Source organism: Dermacentor albipictus, chromosome 8 (assembly GCF_038994185.2).
Source record: "Dermacentor albipictus isolate Rhodes 1998 colony chromosome 8, USDA_Dalb.pri_finalv2, whole genome shotgun sequence".
NCBI lineage: Eukaryota > Metazoa > Arthropoda > Arachnida > Ixodida > Ixodidae > Dermacentor > Dermacentor albipictus.
In genome coordinates this window covers 83933210-83949025 of record NC_091828.1, presented here as the reverse complement: position 1 = coordinate 83949025, position 15816 = coordinate 83933210, and the positions used below count along the sequence as shown (strand labels likewise).

General features: G+C 43.4%; 1 long non-coding RNA gene across 1 annotated transcript; it reads right to left on the bottom strand.

Moving 5' to 3' along the window:
• Positions 1-2838: 2838 nt before the first annotated feature.
• LOC135898623 (uncharacterized) lies at positions 2839-7107 on the bottom strand. Its single transcript, XR_010563377.2, has 3 exons — positions 6664-7107; positions 5525-5605; positions 2839-3110 (listed from the first exon to the last, which is right to left on the bottom strand). It is a non-coding gene; the product is annotated as an uncharacterized lncRNA (long non-coding RNA).
• Positions 7108-15816: the final 8709 nt, after the last annotated feature.

Below are 15816 nucleotides of genomic sequence, written 5' to 3'. Positions count from 1 at the left end.
TGAAATTACAAAGGAGCTGCAGATACCAGTTTTAGGCACACGGAACTGGCGACAAATGTACTTGGAGGAGCAGAAGCAGGAAGCTCAACAGTTGAGGCATTCAAAGAAAAGCCGTGATGAGTAAATCGAGAGCTACAGACACAATAAAAGGAAATTACAAATAACTTGCTTATTTGGTGGTGAAAAGCTGAGGCAACAGATGACATCACATACACTGTCAAACCAGACAGTATTCAAAAACTGCAAATGTTGCAGGCCCAAGTAGTTAATTGTGCTATTGCAGAAAAACTTTAGAGCGCTTTCTTGAAATGCTTCCTTGTGTGCGTTTAGTGATTGGCGGTGAAAGGCAAATTAGCAGTCTTTCAAATGCTTGAAATCAGTGAAATGCGATTTGTTTTGTTTTCTTTTGTTTGCATTTAAGTTAACGATGTTGTTGAACAAGTTATTGCCTGTCCAAACTACTAAAAAAATCGCACGAGGTCCTTGAAGTTACTGTGTCGGGGCCTCGAAAGTTCTTGAAAACCATTGCATTTTTTTCTTCAATATTGCTACGAACCCAGTAGAACAACTGTCAAGGAGTAAAAACCTTGGCTGAACAGGGGCTCATACAAAGAGCACAGGAAGACTAGAAATGCAGTAGTAGGCATGGAGGGCCCTGAAAAAAATATGCCACATCTGCTCGTCTGCGTTATGTTTCTGCATTGACTGTCCCATTTTTAATAGAAGTGCACTTACTGTTCTACTCCAATAAACGCAACATTACCAACTCCAGTGTGCTGCAGTCCTTCAGCCAGTGCAGAACTCTTTCTGTACATCCCTGTCAGTTCTGTCATTTTTCCAGCATTGTAGTACAAGATTTATTAAACTGGTTTCGCAGAATATGACCAGTATACCCTTAAATTAGCTGTTTATTTGTATGCACAAGTTCAGGTCCTCAGTTTGGTTGCATGACAAATTGCCATACCTCAATAGATACAAGAAAAAATTTTATTAGAGTTTAATAAAATCCCAACAGTAATAATCACAACAATATAATGACATACATTTCTTTTGGTACGTATACAGCCCATGTCTTGGCACTGTATAAATTCAACTATACATCGCAAGTACTGTGTCCTGACCACTATTATTCACATGTGTAAAACCATCACAGCAATTCTTCAAAAAATATAACAGTGTTTAGTGACATACACTTTGTAACTGTTTACATGAGCATAATGTATACAAATAGTCCCTGTGCTCCTACACACGACTAGTGCCACCCGAGTACTATTACTCACAGGTGTAAAACCAACAAAGCAGTTCTTTAAAAATATCACAGCGCTTAGTGACGTACATGCTGTAACTCCCTTGTAAAAGCTTAATACAAACACGTGAGCACACAGAAAGCTAGCAGTGCGCCTACATGGAAATACCACTGCCTCAATACCAATTCACAAGTGTACAACCAACCAAGCAGTTCTTTAAAGAATATCACAATGCTTAGTGACATACAATGTGTAACTAGCTTATATAAGATTTATACAAACATGAGAACATACCCAAAGCTATCGGTGCACCTACATGGAAGTGCGACCATCTGAACACTATTATTTGCAAGTGTAAGCTCAACAGAACAGTTCGTTATAGTGACGCCCATTTTGTAACTGCCTTATAGAAGCTTAGTGCAAGCACAAGAATGCGGAAAAAATAAATTAAAAACTTGCTCTATGAATACACAAACAGATCAACACAAATGGTAAACACCGCTTTGAAGACACGTGACCGTGACAAAGCGCAGTGCTGTGCCGGTTGAAACTGCCATCCACAAAAGTATTGAGCAACGCTTAAACCACACGCAATTAAGTGCTGAAAGACTGCATCTGTAACGTACCTATTTTAATTCAAATTTCTTGAATATAGGGCTCTCTTGCAGATAAGGCATCTGATCCAACTGACCTGATTTTACACCTGCTAAATGCATACAATGCACTCAGATATACCTGGTAATAATAATTATAAAAGGCATTTAAGAACTTGATAGTATGATGAAGATGCATGACTAGAAAAGTTCTGTCCCCCTCGTACTTGTTAAAAAGGTGTAAGTACGACACATGTTCTTTTTTTCTGCAATTTTTGCATTAATGGACACCCGGGAACCTCGAACCCACAAAAAAGAAGATACTGCTGTGTTAATAGTGTTGTGAATAATTTTTTGTGAAAGCTTTTTGCAGACAAGTTGCAGTCTCGTTTCTGGAGGTTGAGCTGTATCATGCAAAATAACATGGAAAGTGGTCACATGGGAGCATGACACTATGCCATAATGTTCGTTTCAGTTGACTCTCTTGCCCTACAAGTCAGTGCTCACTGTGACCAGTGATGGAACAGCAGCGTCTGTGTGATTTTCATCACACTTCTGTCCTATGCCATCTTTACCAGAGTTGGCGGCACATAGATACCCAAATTTCGATAGTGTTGCTTTCTCAGGTGGTTGTTTTTGATTTGCTCAATATCAGTTGGCACTTCAGCTGCATCAAACTTCTTTTTTACCTCTTCAACAACAACATAAACAACAATCTTATGACACCTGTGTTGTCCTTCTAGTTGCCTACAAAGACCAGTTAATCTAGCAACAACACTGACAGTCTCTACTATCTTCTAATGGGGAAGAGGTGTGCCCCACCATGTGTTTCACATTGTTGTCGTTATGTGGGCTGGCTGGGGAGGCAACAACTGTAATATGTTTGCAATTTTAAAGTGATGCTTGTACTGTGTTATAACACCTAACTTAGTCTTGCGCTTGCTGCACAAGAACACTGGCTCACAGTCATGGTGAAAAGCTTTTGTATGTCGAGCAAATGCACTACAAAAAAAGTCACAGTGATAGCACACATGTTGCTCTACCAGGCCTGGTGCGGTTCCTTCTGACACTGCTGCTGATGCTGACACACTGCTGCTTGCCTCGTACACTGTTGCAGCTGCAGTAGACATGGTCGTCTCTGTATCTATTGCTGCCGTGCCACCTGTCATGGTAACTTCAGGTGGTATCGGGCTCACTTCTGCAACAGAGATGTCGTTTGCCCCTTGAGGGCTCTCGTCATCAGGGCCAATAATTTCGTAGGCATTGTCTCCTGCATCGAAGAACCAATAAGAACAGCCTGAATTAATAAACATAGCTCTAAAAAGTACGGACATCAAAACTTAACCACAAGCTTTGCACATCAGTGACCAGGCTTAAGGAATAATACTTGCAGGAGGAGTTACACAATTGTGTGCGTACATTACAGTTAAGCCTCATTAGAAGAGATACTCAAGAGGCACGGGAAACATGTCTCTCGAAACCAAAAATTTAGAACACTGAGGAGCCAGACTAGATCAGCTTATTATGCATCATCACTAAAGTATGTTTAGATATATCTGAAGGAATAATTGCTCAGGGTGTCTTAAAGGGCCCCTAAACCACTTGACATTTTTTGAACATTTCAAGTAAACATGCGCATCAAAATCAGAATGCCGTCACAATTGACGACGCCAAACGCCACAGTGCATAGCACTGTGGGAGCACCACAATATGACGAAAACGACCCCGTGCGCCTCTCTGGACCTATCCTGCACCCCCCAGTTTGTCCTGACATCACCAGGCTGTCTCTGAGGATGTCACTAGTTTCCGGTGCTGTCGATTGGTCGAACGAAAGTGTACGACTGCCGGCAAGGCCTGCAAGCAAATACACACTCCTTCTTCCTCGTCGCGTTGCTCGCGATGCCATTGTGGGCAGCCAATGGGGGCAAAGAACAGAAACGCCAACGGAAGGGTCTCCCTATGAGGCTCTTCAACTAGAGTCACCATACAGTTCCATTGTATTGGCAAGGTCATTACCGCCACCCCTCGCAGGATGACGGGCCTGCGCGGCAGCAACGGAACTCGTTGGTGATGGCCTGTCCCGTAACATTTGGAGGTGTACTAGGCGAGGAAAAGACGATACTGTCCAGATGGAGTGTACCAGATGAAAGAGTAAAATGAGCGGGGACTACTTTTCGATAATCAAACACGTAGCTCCACTATTACTGCACCGTTTTGAAAAATTCTCGTGGTTACGTGTTCGTTGCCTTAACATGTACAACTGCAACACCGCAACTAAATTTCAACCTCGGTGGTTTAGGGGCCCTTTAAAGAAGACATTCACAGCTTTTTAGTGACTGTAGATTGTGTTAGCTTCCTCCCTAACTTCTGGAAGTTAAACACTTCACTTTGCAAGCCTTGTTGCTCGCAGTGCCTTTGAGGTGCTCTTAGACGCTCGTCAGCTTCAACTGTCGACACTTTCTGCCCTGCACTGTCCTCGTTGCCCTCCTTTTCTAGTTCATGCTAAAGAGACATGCACACTTGACCTGTGTGAGGATTGCGTGATCTTTACGCCCTTCGGAGCACACAAGGTGCATGAAGTGAATGTGTCTGGGTTGTGTCCCTTCGAAGTAGTGAATACTTAAAAAGTCGTTAGTAACAAAGGTGACTCTTGTGTACAGTGTTGTTAATGTGGCAAACCAACCAAACCTTTTTCAGATGTCTCTTACAACCAAGTGTATCTTGTAATGAGATTCTACTGTACTGAATATTTTTCATCTATGGATCATCTGCATGTACATATAGTCACAAAGACATGCTGTATGGAATGGCGAATTAGGAAAAAGCTTGTACTCTTACTTTTTGTCCCTAACATAAGCAGCTGATAATAATATGATAAAAAGCAGGTAATGAGGCAAGCATGGAACATAATCCTTCAGCTCTAAACAGTTTTTTGGGCCCGCATCATTCCCTCATGACATAAGGAAACAACTTGATTGCAGTAATGGCTGCATGTGATCTGAGTTTATTGAAACAAACAATACGTAAGGTTGCCCTGTATGTAATTTTATCAGTGCTTTTTAGATGTCCTGCTGGCGATCCTGGCTGCACAATGTTTCTCATGCTTTTTGGCACGATTCCTTTATTTTCCACTCCACTCTTTTTTCTGGTTTTATCCCCTTTCCCTTCCCCCTTGCATAAAATAGCACACCTGAAGTATCAAATCTCTTGAATTATTGTGTGTATCATACCTGTTAACATGCGGGCTTCTCTGTGGTCTGTGTTGTATTTTTGCGCTGTACAAGTCAATTCAAAATGAAAGATGGAATGTCCCTGATTTTAGTTCAATTGTATGTGTGTGTCTAAATATATATATATATATATATATATATATATATATATATATATATATATATATATATATGTATATATGTATATATATATATATATATATATATATATATATATATATATATATATATGTCTCTCTCATGTTTTGAAATATATGTACATTCAGGAGTGCCTGCATGCTCTTCTCCCCTGCTCCAGTGACGAAAAGGAGAGCCTTTTTATGTAGCATAGTAAAACATTCACATGTTTTCGCTGTGCCCATTACATCACTTATCATATGGATCTGTCACAATACAGAGTAGCAGTGGTCTATAATACTAACTCATCCCAACAAAACTATAGATTAGCACATACCGACATGCTGTGAAACAGCTGTTGCAAAGCCGCTGGTGCTGGCAATTTCCGCAGCACTGCAGTGGTACAGCCGAGTGCCACCTGTATAGTGACAAATGCATATGCATGTTAGCAACTCACTAGTTGGTGATGGTTTCATAAGCTTTACACTACACAATAAAGTAATCTAGACAACTTTGTTGGAACAAATACACATAATTAGGACACCACTTAAAGACTAACACGATTAATTGCCCCCAATCTCTCACTCACTAAGGGATAATACTACTGAAACATCGGTGGAGAGCTTAACACAGTCCATAAAGGACAAGCTTTCTTTGAGGAAAACAGCTATAATAGCGGTTAGTTTTCTTGATCATCTTATGTGCTAGCTTTGATTTAAATGTCATGCAGTACTATAAAATATGAAGTGCCGCATTTCTAGCAGCAGAAGGCGTCATCAGCCTCATGGTACAACTGATTTTTGCACTGTTTGTGTGAGTGAGCCGACACATACAAAGAAAACCGAATTCACGCATACATATACAGTGCCAAGTGCACTTCTCGTTCTGAAAACGCAGCTGCCATTTACAATGCTGCTGAAAGGAAAGGTTATATAGAGTGCGAGACTGCATGGAACTACCACTTATGACTGTAAGTGTATGATCTGCTGATTGGAGAGGTAGTCACATGCTATTTCTAGTCTCTTTTAGAAGCATTACTAAAAGATGAATTAAAATCTATTCATAAGTCATGAATTTCACGCATCCACGGTTTGGTTAAATAACTTGTGAGAAAAAGACATGTTTACCTGGAAGAGCAACCTTTTTTTCCTGCTGCAAAATTTTCCTTCGAATTAATGAAATAACTTTACAGCGTCATAACATATTGTGTTTCTCGCAACTACTTCCCAGCAGTGGCGAGTTACAGTGTTTATATCTGACTCATTGGGCGACAATACTGCCAAACACAAATGCTTCACGAACACGAGAACACGTCCCTCGCGGAGAATAGCAACCATATATGCCTCTGTGAGACATGATCGCACCTTTGTGGTCAAAATGTATATTAGAACGACACCACCATCTGATTAAAAAAAAGCCTCAGTACAAGGAAGCAGCCAACTGCATAATGTGAAATTGCAACTGATGTCCACTTACTGGTGGCCTGTGTTCGAGTCACTTCTGGCAGTTGACTGGGTGCTGAGAAATGCACGTCATGGGTTGTCCCAACAAAACATACAGGATTATGTCAAATGTTGAAAATATATATACACCGGCATTTCATAAGTTGCAAAACAAATGAGTAAACTAATAAACAACTGTAATGTAAACAGAGTACACATAAGATAGGCTGTCAACTGGTAATGCATTACGTGAAAAACCTAATGCATAGGAAAGACTATATCTATACACACGAAGCTGACACACAATTTAATTCGCTCTAGGTTTTTCCGTGCAGTATATTCAAATTATTATGTCTTGTGGTTAGAGCAAAATTAGTGTAAATTACGCACTAAATTATGTACCCTGGAAAACTTTTCTTCAGTATGCACCTGTATGCACTTCGAATGAGTAGCGTTGTAAAATTTACGTACATAGCATGAAGCGGTATGAGCCTTGGAATAGAAGATGAAGAAGCGCAGGAGTCTGGGTTCAGGAGAAGAGAAGAAGGAAGTGAGAATAAAAGGTAGACAAGATGGACGCCAGTTCCACAGCAATGCTTCACGTTTACTGTGTCCTTTAAGTAGGGACGCTACATTATTTTGGCGCAGCCGACAGCGAACTCCAACATGTGGGTGAGATTTTTCCTTGAGGAGACCTCCGTGGACAAGATCATCTTTTCGAGATACCAAGCTGAAGATGAACCAGCGGTGGAACTACCTCGCGAACTCAACTCGGCAGAACTCATGAACCTGGTTTTAGAGAAGGCTTCCATGGACCCTGATGAACTACGTCGGAAGGGTGCTGTGAACGTGAACTTGCCTCTGGTGATCTTCGACGAATTAGTTCTTCAACCGATGCGTCGGAAGGACTCTGGATCACAGTCGTCGACGGAAGAGGTGAGCCTCGTTTTGAAAGCACTTCGGCTACAACAAGAACAGATTTCGCAACAAAACCAGCTGGTGACATCGCTTATAAGCTCTTTAAACGCTGAGAAGCCAGTGACTAAATTTGTAGAACCTGATGCATTCGACGGCATGTCATCAAGTCCAGAAGGTTGGCTTGAATTCTATGAATATGCCGCTGGAAAGAACAACTGGCACTCTAATGAGGACAAGATTACTAACATGCGTAGTTACTTAAGCGGTGTTGCACGGAAGTGGTATGATTTGCACATTATTGAAGAGGCTGGCAACTCTTGGAATCAGTGGAAAGAAAAATTCTTGACGACATTCCGAAGCAACCCAGTGCAAAGGTGGGACGCCGCGCTTAATTTCAAATTCAAGCAAGGCTCCCTCGTAGAGTATTTCTTTGACAAATGCCGCCTTTTAAAGCTGGCCGAGCCTATGCTTCCTCCGTCTGCCGTAGTAGCACTAATAATTCACGGACTGCACGCGCAAGTCCTGAAGCAAGTGCAACTACGGTCACCTAAAACTATGGACGGGCTCCTGTAGTGCCTTCACGACATATCATTTACTTCAGAAGAAAATATAAACGCTAGCTCAAGCGGTCACTTCACACGGTCCGGCACGGATTGGTCAAGCCGTAATCAGCGAGAACCGCGCCGCCTTGCAGGCGGCACAGAGAGCTTGGGTTGGCGCGCTCCCAGAGGTCGGGTGCATAACATCGACAGCGACCCTGTTCCCCTACTTTCGGACGCTGAAGAGGCTCCGACGACAAAAAACTGATAAACAAGGGTGATCAGTCCGACCCGATGACCACAACTGAGACTGTTTATTTAACTTGCTCTAGCCTACTTCACATCCCTGTGAAAGTGGGAAACAGACACATGATGGCTTTGGTTGACAGCGGTGCTTCTGTGTCTATAATAAATGCCAAGCTGGTAGATGCAAGTCACCTGCATAGTGGAAGAGTACTGCGGGTGCAAGGCTACGATGGAAAAGTGACAATGCAAAATCAGTGGGCCTCAGTAAACATAGAGTTCCAAGGTCATGAAATAGCGAGTGAAGTACTGGTGATTGAGGGGGTGACGTATGACTTTCTGCTATCCAGACCAGATATAAAGAAACTAAAAATCAACGTATACTGGGACGATGCGGTTTTAGTGGAAGGACTATCAAGGCAAGAGACACAGCCGGATAGAAAGGATAACCTGCGAGTTGTCAATTGCGCGGAGGATATTGCAACGACCTATCCTGAACTAGTATGCATAGGAAGCTATCCACCGGCGATGACGTCACACAAGGTGCCTTTCGAACTCACCGACAAGACCGTCATCCGAAAATCACCTTACAACATGTCAAGAGAGCGCAAGATATGGTTGAAGAAGGAATTGCAGGAGATGCTAGACGCCAATATAATCCGGCCTTCGGTGTCACCCTTCGCCTCTCCCATAACTATTGCGCCGAAAGAAGATGGAACTTTCAGACTGCGCACAGATTACAGGGTTCTCAACCGACAGACAGAACTTATACCATTTCCCATGCCGAAGATAGACACGATTATAGATGAGACAGGTGGTTGCCGATGTTTTTCACGTATTGACTTGTGCAAAGGTTTCTGGCAGATCCCGCTAACCGAAGAAACAAAAATGTACACTGCTTTTATCACGCCCTTCGACCTGTACGAGTATAACCGGCTTCCTTTCGGCTGGAAAAACTCACCAGCATGGTTCCAGAAGATTATGAACGAAGTCCTGAAGCCTTTCCTAGGTGTCTTTTGTAACGTGTACATAGACGATATTATCGTCTTCTCCAAAACAGAGACGGAGCATCAGGCACACCTGTCCCAGGTATTAAATGCCTTGAGCTTGGCACACCTCAAGGTTAATTTTAAGAAAAGTGCGTTCTTTCAAAGAAAAGTGGTGTTTCTTGGAAGAGTCTTTGATGGGACTACCAAAAGCACGAAACAAGAGTCCGTCGAGAGGATATCCCAACTGGTAAAACCATATGACGTACACTCATTGCGTGTATTTTTGGGATTAGCAGGACATTTCAGGCCCTTCATAAAAGACTTTGCCATCAAAACAAGATGCCTCACGCGCCTAACACAGAAAGAAGTTCCATTTGAGTGGAATGAGGAATGTGAGAGAGTCTACCGTGATCTGGTGCACAGAATATCTGCTGACCCTATTCTACGCATACCAGATTTCACTTTACCCTTTTGAACTGAATACCGACGCCTCACACTATGGGACAGGTGCAGTCTTGTACCAGAAATGTCCAGAAGCATCCGGCCGAGAAAAGCGACACGTAGTAGGTTACTACAGCTACACCCTCAAGCCACCTGAAGTCAACTACACCACTACTGAAAAGGAAGCTCTTGCAGTCCTCAAAGCAATTCAGTACTTCCGTACGTACCTAGAAGGTGCGAAGTTTACTTTGTTCACCGATCACCAAGCCCTCACTCATCTCTTGAATATGACCCAACCTAAGGGACGTATCGCCAGATGGGTGAACTATTTGCAGCAGTTCGATTTCACCATCTCCCACAGAGCTGGACCCCTTTTGACTGATGCAGATGCATTGTGTAGACTGATGATACAGGCCAACAACGAACAATCGGCAGAAATCAATGAAATTAAATTGTGGGAAGGCACTGAACAATTGATTTTTAGGGAAGGTCGCTATCAAGTCCCGCCAACGCTGGTTTCCAGGGTGCTTTATTTGTACCACGATAGCCCAGAATCTGGAGGACACGACGGATTTTGGCGCACCTACAACAAGCTAGTCAAGAGATTTACGTGGTCTCACATGAAAGACGACGTCAATCGATACGTTCGTTCATGCCACATTTGTCAAATCAACAAAGTGAAATATAAGCAGCCTACGGACGCCATGATAATACCTTGCCACTCAAACGCGCCTTTTGAAGTTATACACCTGGATTTCGCCGAGCTAAATAAGAAACGAGAAGGAGTCCGAAAAACGCAAGCTTTTCTTCTGGCCATAGATGAATGCACCAGGATGGTCGCGGCACGGGCAGGAAAAGAAGATGCGAATAGTGTCATCGCCCTTTTCGAACGGGATATGTTTAGGACAACCAAGACAATTGTATGTGACAACGGTCCAGCGTTCAAGAGCGAAAAGCTAGCAAGATGGGCTCGAGACCATAATATATCAATCCAGTTCTGTGCGCCATACCATCCCGCAGCGAATGGGCTTGCAGAGCGTGCTATACGAGATGTTAAACAATACATCAGGATGTACGATAGTTTCCCTGGTGGTTGGAAATGCTCTTTAGAAGCAGCTGTAAGACATCACAATCGCTCCTACACCAGCGGCTTGGGATGCAGCCCGCAATTCGCTTCTTCAGGAGAAACCCCTATTCTTCAGGCGGACCGTGAACTTGGGCTGTTAGAAAATCTTCAGATCGTCGAGGAAAGGAAACAGAAATCGCAGGAGGAGAGGTACCGTAAACGAATGAAAAAAAAATTTTGACAAGAGACATTGCTCAGATATTCCAGACATTCAAGTCACCGACCTCATTCTAGTTAGGAAAGGAGTAAGAGAATCCAATGCCAAATTTTATGGTCCTTACTCTGTGACAAAGACGGCCACTCAGAAAGGAATATTGAAGACTGTGTGGTACATTGGCGAACGTGGCTCAGTTGAATGTGCTTCGATTGGAAACGTTTTCAAGTATTACCCCAGGAGGGGTTAGCAAAAGAAACCTGGAAGGGTGAAGCGGTATGAGCCTTGGAATAGAAGATGAAGAAGCGCAGGAGTCTGGGTTCAGGAGAAGAGAAGAAGGAAGTGAGAATAAAAGGTAGACAAGATGGACGCCAGTTCCACAGCAATGCTTTACGTTTACTGTGTCCTTTAAGTAGGAACGCTACATAGCATTTAACATGGTTGCTGAACACGGATTTCCTTTGCCCTGTGTCGTGTACAGTGAGCTACATATATCTGCCCTCCCCCCCCTTTTTTGTACTAGCCATACTGCGTGCCATTGCACTTATACGCACGTCAATAAACCTTACGACACAGAAATAAAAAAAAGCACCAATCACCCATGCCTGCATGTTGTAGTGGGCCTAACCTAACCAAGCATGGGCTGTTGCTTTTTATAGTAAACACAGGCACCGTGCTCATTGCAAGTATGTATCATGTCACTAAGCAAATATGCAATTTCATTGTACCACTATTTTTTTATCACATGGATGTATCTGTTGAGAGGCAAGACAAAAAGCAGTCACTTCTCCGAACTAATCAGCTTTTTTAAAACACATTTCTAACTTTTCAATGACACTTGCTGCTATGTGTTTGTCTCCAGAGAACATACTTGATTTGACTTTCCAATCGGAGACATTACATAAATATACCATGTTAAGATGACTGCCTGGAGCACGTGAGAATTTTAATCTTGGTGTAACATACTGTATCTTGATTTTGGTTACATTTGGTCAAATGGTACACCCAATATACCCACATACTAGTTTTCTTGTCCAAATTGCATGGCAATGTATTTTGATTTTTAGGCATTGGCTCCTCTGCACCACGTGAAGTCACGCTGCACTGGCTCTTTCACATCCTCGTGTCCTTGCAGCTGCCTTCTTGAGTTATATAAAGCGGGTGCCTGAAAAATATATGCACAAGTCAACACAAGGGCATGGTGCAAAACAACATCAAGACAGTCAAGGCCATGGCAATAAAAGAAAGTCTTAGCTCTTAGACTTCTTAGTGAAATGCATGCAAAACATCCAAATGACTGCAACAGTCAACTGCTAAATTAACTTCAATTTTAGATTTACACAAAAAAGAAATAACGGACAGTTCATCCTCATTCGGCACGAATGTTAGAATACTCCTGCTAATGAATAGAATATTGGTCATTTTCAGACATCACAGGTCTGCCATGAGCCTGGTGTATCGCAAACACCATTTGTGACACATCCTAAGCACGTGCCCAGTGTGCCCCCCGCACCATCCCTGGTTGTGCCACTGCTGAAGCCATAATTTGAGGATTATAGCTGCCAACATGATGCTCAGTAGGGATGAAAATATTGTCCTTCAGTTCAATGGATATATGGATGTGCCTAGAAAAAAGGGCAATGAGGCTTGTTATGGCAAGCTTACCCACATTTCAATACTAACAAGAAAGTTCACTGCGGCCTCCATCTAAGCTTACTAAAAGGCATGAACTTATTTTCATGTATGAGGTGCACAATGGAGTTCATTTTTGACAGACCCGACTACTGCTGCACTTTGAAATCTAGCATTTTAGATTCTTGAAGGCATGTAAAAGTTGCAGTTAAACCGCAGTTATTGGTTTATTACACCAACCTATTGTTCTGTGTACGACAGACTGGTAACACGGAATTAAAGCAACATTTTATTTTCATATTTTATTTCTCTACTAAAAATATTAAAGCGATAAACACATTTTGATCTGCCATGCAATAGGAAAATGCACACATTACGCTTGTAACCCCCAAAGGAAGGCTGATTTAGCTATTCATATGACATAACTCTGACACACCAACTCATATTAGCAAATGCACAGGCATGTCCAAAACAATAAGCGTATGCAAAGTGCCCTTGCAATTGTAATTCCACACAGCAGCCGTTATATTCGATGCCAATGCATAACTAGCTGCTCGACAATTCACCGAGTTCGTAGACATAAGCATCCTTTCAGTTTCGCACCATGCACGAAAACCGCAACAGGAGACAAAACCAGACCTACCTATAACCACACCATTTTAATACATGAGCAAAAACAGTTCAGTCTTAGGGATAAACACTGTGAGAGCGATTTAGTGCGCGACGGCGACGAGCGACAAAACGGGCCGTCGCTTGAACAGATGGCTCGGTTGTGGAAATCTAGAAATCATCGCTCGTTGCCCGAAAGTGCTATGAGCGACTAGCCAATAGCACGAAGCCGGAACTAGATGTACATACATCGCTCAAATACTACCGATTGTAGCGCGGAACGAGCAAATGATTCAATTTTTATACGTGCAAGGATAAGAACCTACGGCAAGACCTTTGGAAATATTTTATGCTACTTTTCTAGTAAAATACATCAACGTAAATTACTAAAGCACGCGTCACGCGTGATTGCAGCCCTCATGCCGGCAACACCGGGGAGGCGTCGCTCAATATCGTCGCTCGCACGGAGTACGACTTGTAGGCGACGAGCGAACGCGACAGCCATCTCCATCGCGTCGCTTGTAGCTGCCGCGCGCAAGATCGCTTATATGGGGTTCATACTTTCTTCAGCATAAAACATGGATTCCTCATGCGTTTTCAGTAAGTTGAAGATAACGCGCCCAACTGACCTCTTGCAGCATGCAGCTGAATGCCTGCGGCAAAGTTTCTAACTAGCACTGGTGCTGCACGTAACTTCAGTGGTCGCAGATTCCCCCTGCGCGAGACACCGTCAAGCGCGCGGTTTATTTATAAATAAAGCATGCTGCCAGCAAAATGACGCCTTCTGTTATGTGATTCCTTAGTTCAACAGCGTTCCGTACACAGTAGACTGCTAAACTGAATAAATTCAAACAAACAAAACGCACGCTAATCACGCTCCGCATAGGCTCGGAATCACGGACTGGTGAACGAACCATTTTAAGCGTCCTCTCGCCTGGCGTCTTATTGGACATACCATAGTTCTGGCAGCGTTTGCGATCTTTAAAGCTCTTACGGACAACGGCAACGTGATAAAATCACATGCAGTTATCGCGACGACTGGCTTTTTCGATTGAATGGAGAGACACAGCGTGTATGCCTAGTCCTTTGTCAATCGCGTCGGCTAAGCGCAGCGACGACTTCCTGGCGATAGCATGACATATACGGAGAATGTGCACCTAAGTTAGAATTCACTTACCGTGGAGGATTTGCTGTTATATCCAAGGCATGACGAACGACTGTCGTGTTTTCGTAGCGACGCGAGGTGGCTGACATACGATCTCCTTTGGCTGGCCTTCGCGGCGGCGGTGCAGCTCGCTGTACGGATCACCTTTCTCCGGTGCTGTGTTGTTCCGCGATCTTGAGCGCGCGCACGCGGTGGAGCAAATCCGAGTGAAAAAGTAGAGCGCTCGCTACGCGTTCCTTCGAACTGCGGCGGCCTGTTCTCTTAGAAGCAACTGCATGTAATAAAGCCACAATTAGGTTTCTGGCCTCCTGTAACAAAATCCCGCCGGACAGATGTCCTATTCTGCCGTCTAAGAATAGGACACACTTTTGGCACACATAACTTCTTACACACGCGAAACGAGCCTCCAACCTGTGGTAGATGCGGGGAGAGGCTGACCGTCCTTCACATCCTACTGGAGTGTCGGGAAGCCGAATCCGAAAGAAAAAAAACATTTTCTCTCAGCATACCGGCACCACATCCCCCTTCATCCTGTTATGTTACTTGGCCCAGAACCACTCTTTGACACCAACGCCGTCCTAGGTTTTCTGAAAGATGTTGTGTTGCATGTTATTAGCCCCACACGTTCGTAGCGCTTCCTCTCTTCAGAGGATGCCGCTGCGATAATTATTTTGAATAGCACATGCCTCTAGGCCCTTGTGGTTCAAGGGCTCTGGCGAGGCAGTAGTGCTGTAAGCAATTTAACATCTGGCATATTTTAAACAATGCATCATTCCTTTACGATGGATTTTAATGTTCATAGTATTCGTCATTAGTCATCGCCATAATTTTATAGCACGTAGATTTTACGCACTCTACAGCGACTATTTTTAGGCCGCTTTACAGCCAAGTCACATCTTCCATAATACATCGTTAACATTACCACTTGTCATGGCGCTCTTTGGCCAAACCTGGCCCTTGCGCCACAAAACACCACACAGCATCATCATCTTAGAAGCAAAACGATGTGTTCTTTGCTCAGCGTGCATGAATGATACATTGCCATGTTCGGGGCCAGCCACCTACAGTTGAAGCAGAAGATTACGCTACGTTTTGTTCTCTTTTGCCGCAAGAGTAGTTCTACTCTCTCTCTCTCTGAAGGGGAGAGTGAAAAGCACATTTCACTCTCTCCTTGGTGACAGAGTGAACAATGCATTTCACTCTCCTCGACATTTTGCGAGAGTAAAACGACGCTTTGAAGAGTGAACCGGCCGCTTCACTCCTGCGATACCCTTCCTAGTTTTTAGAGTGTACCCACCGTATCTCTGATGCCATATGCAGTCTTTAACACTTTTAGCAAAATTGGCTTCTGCTATAACGTAAGGAAGAAAT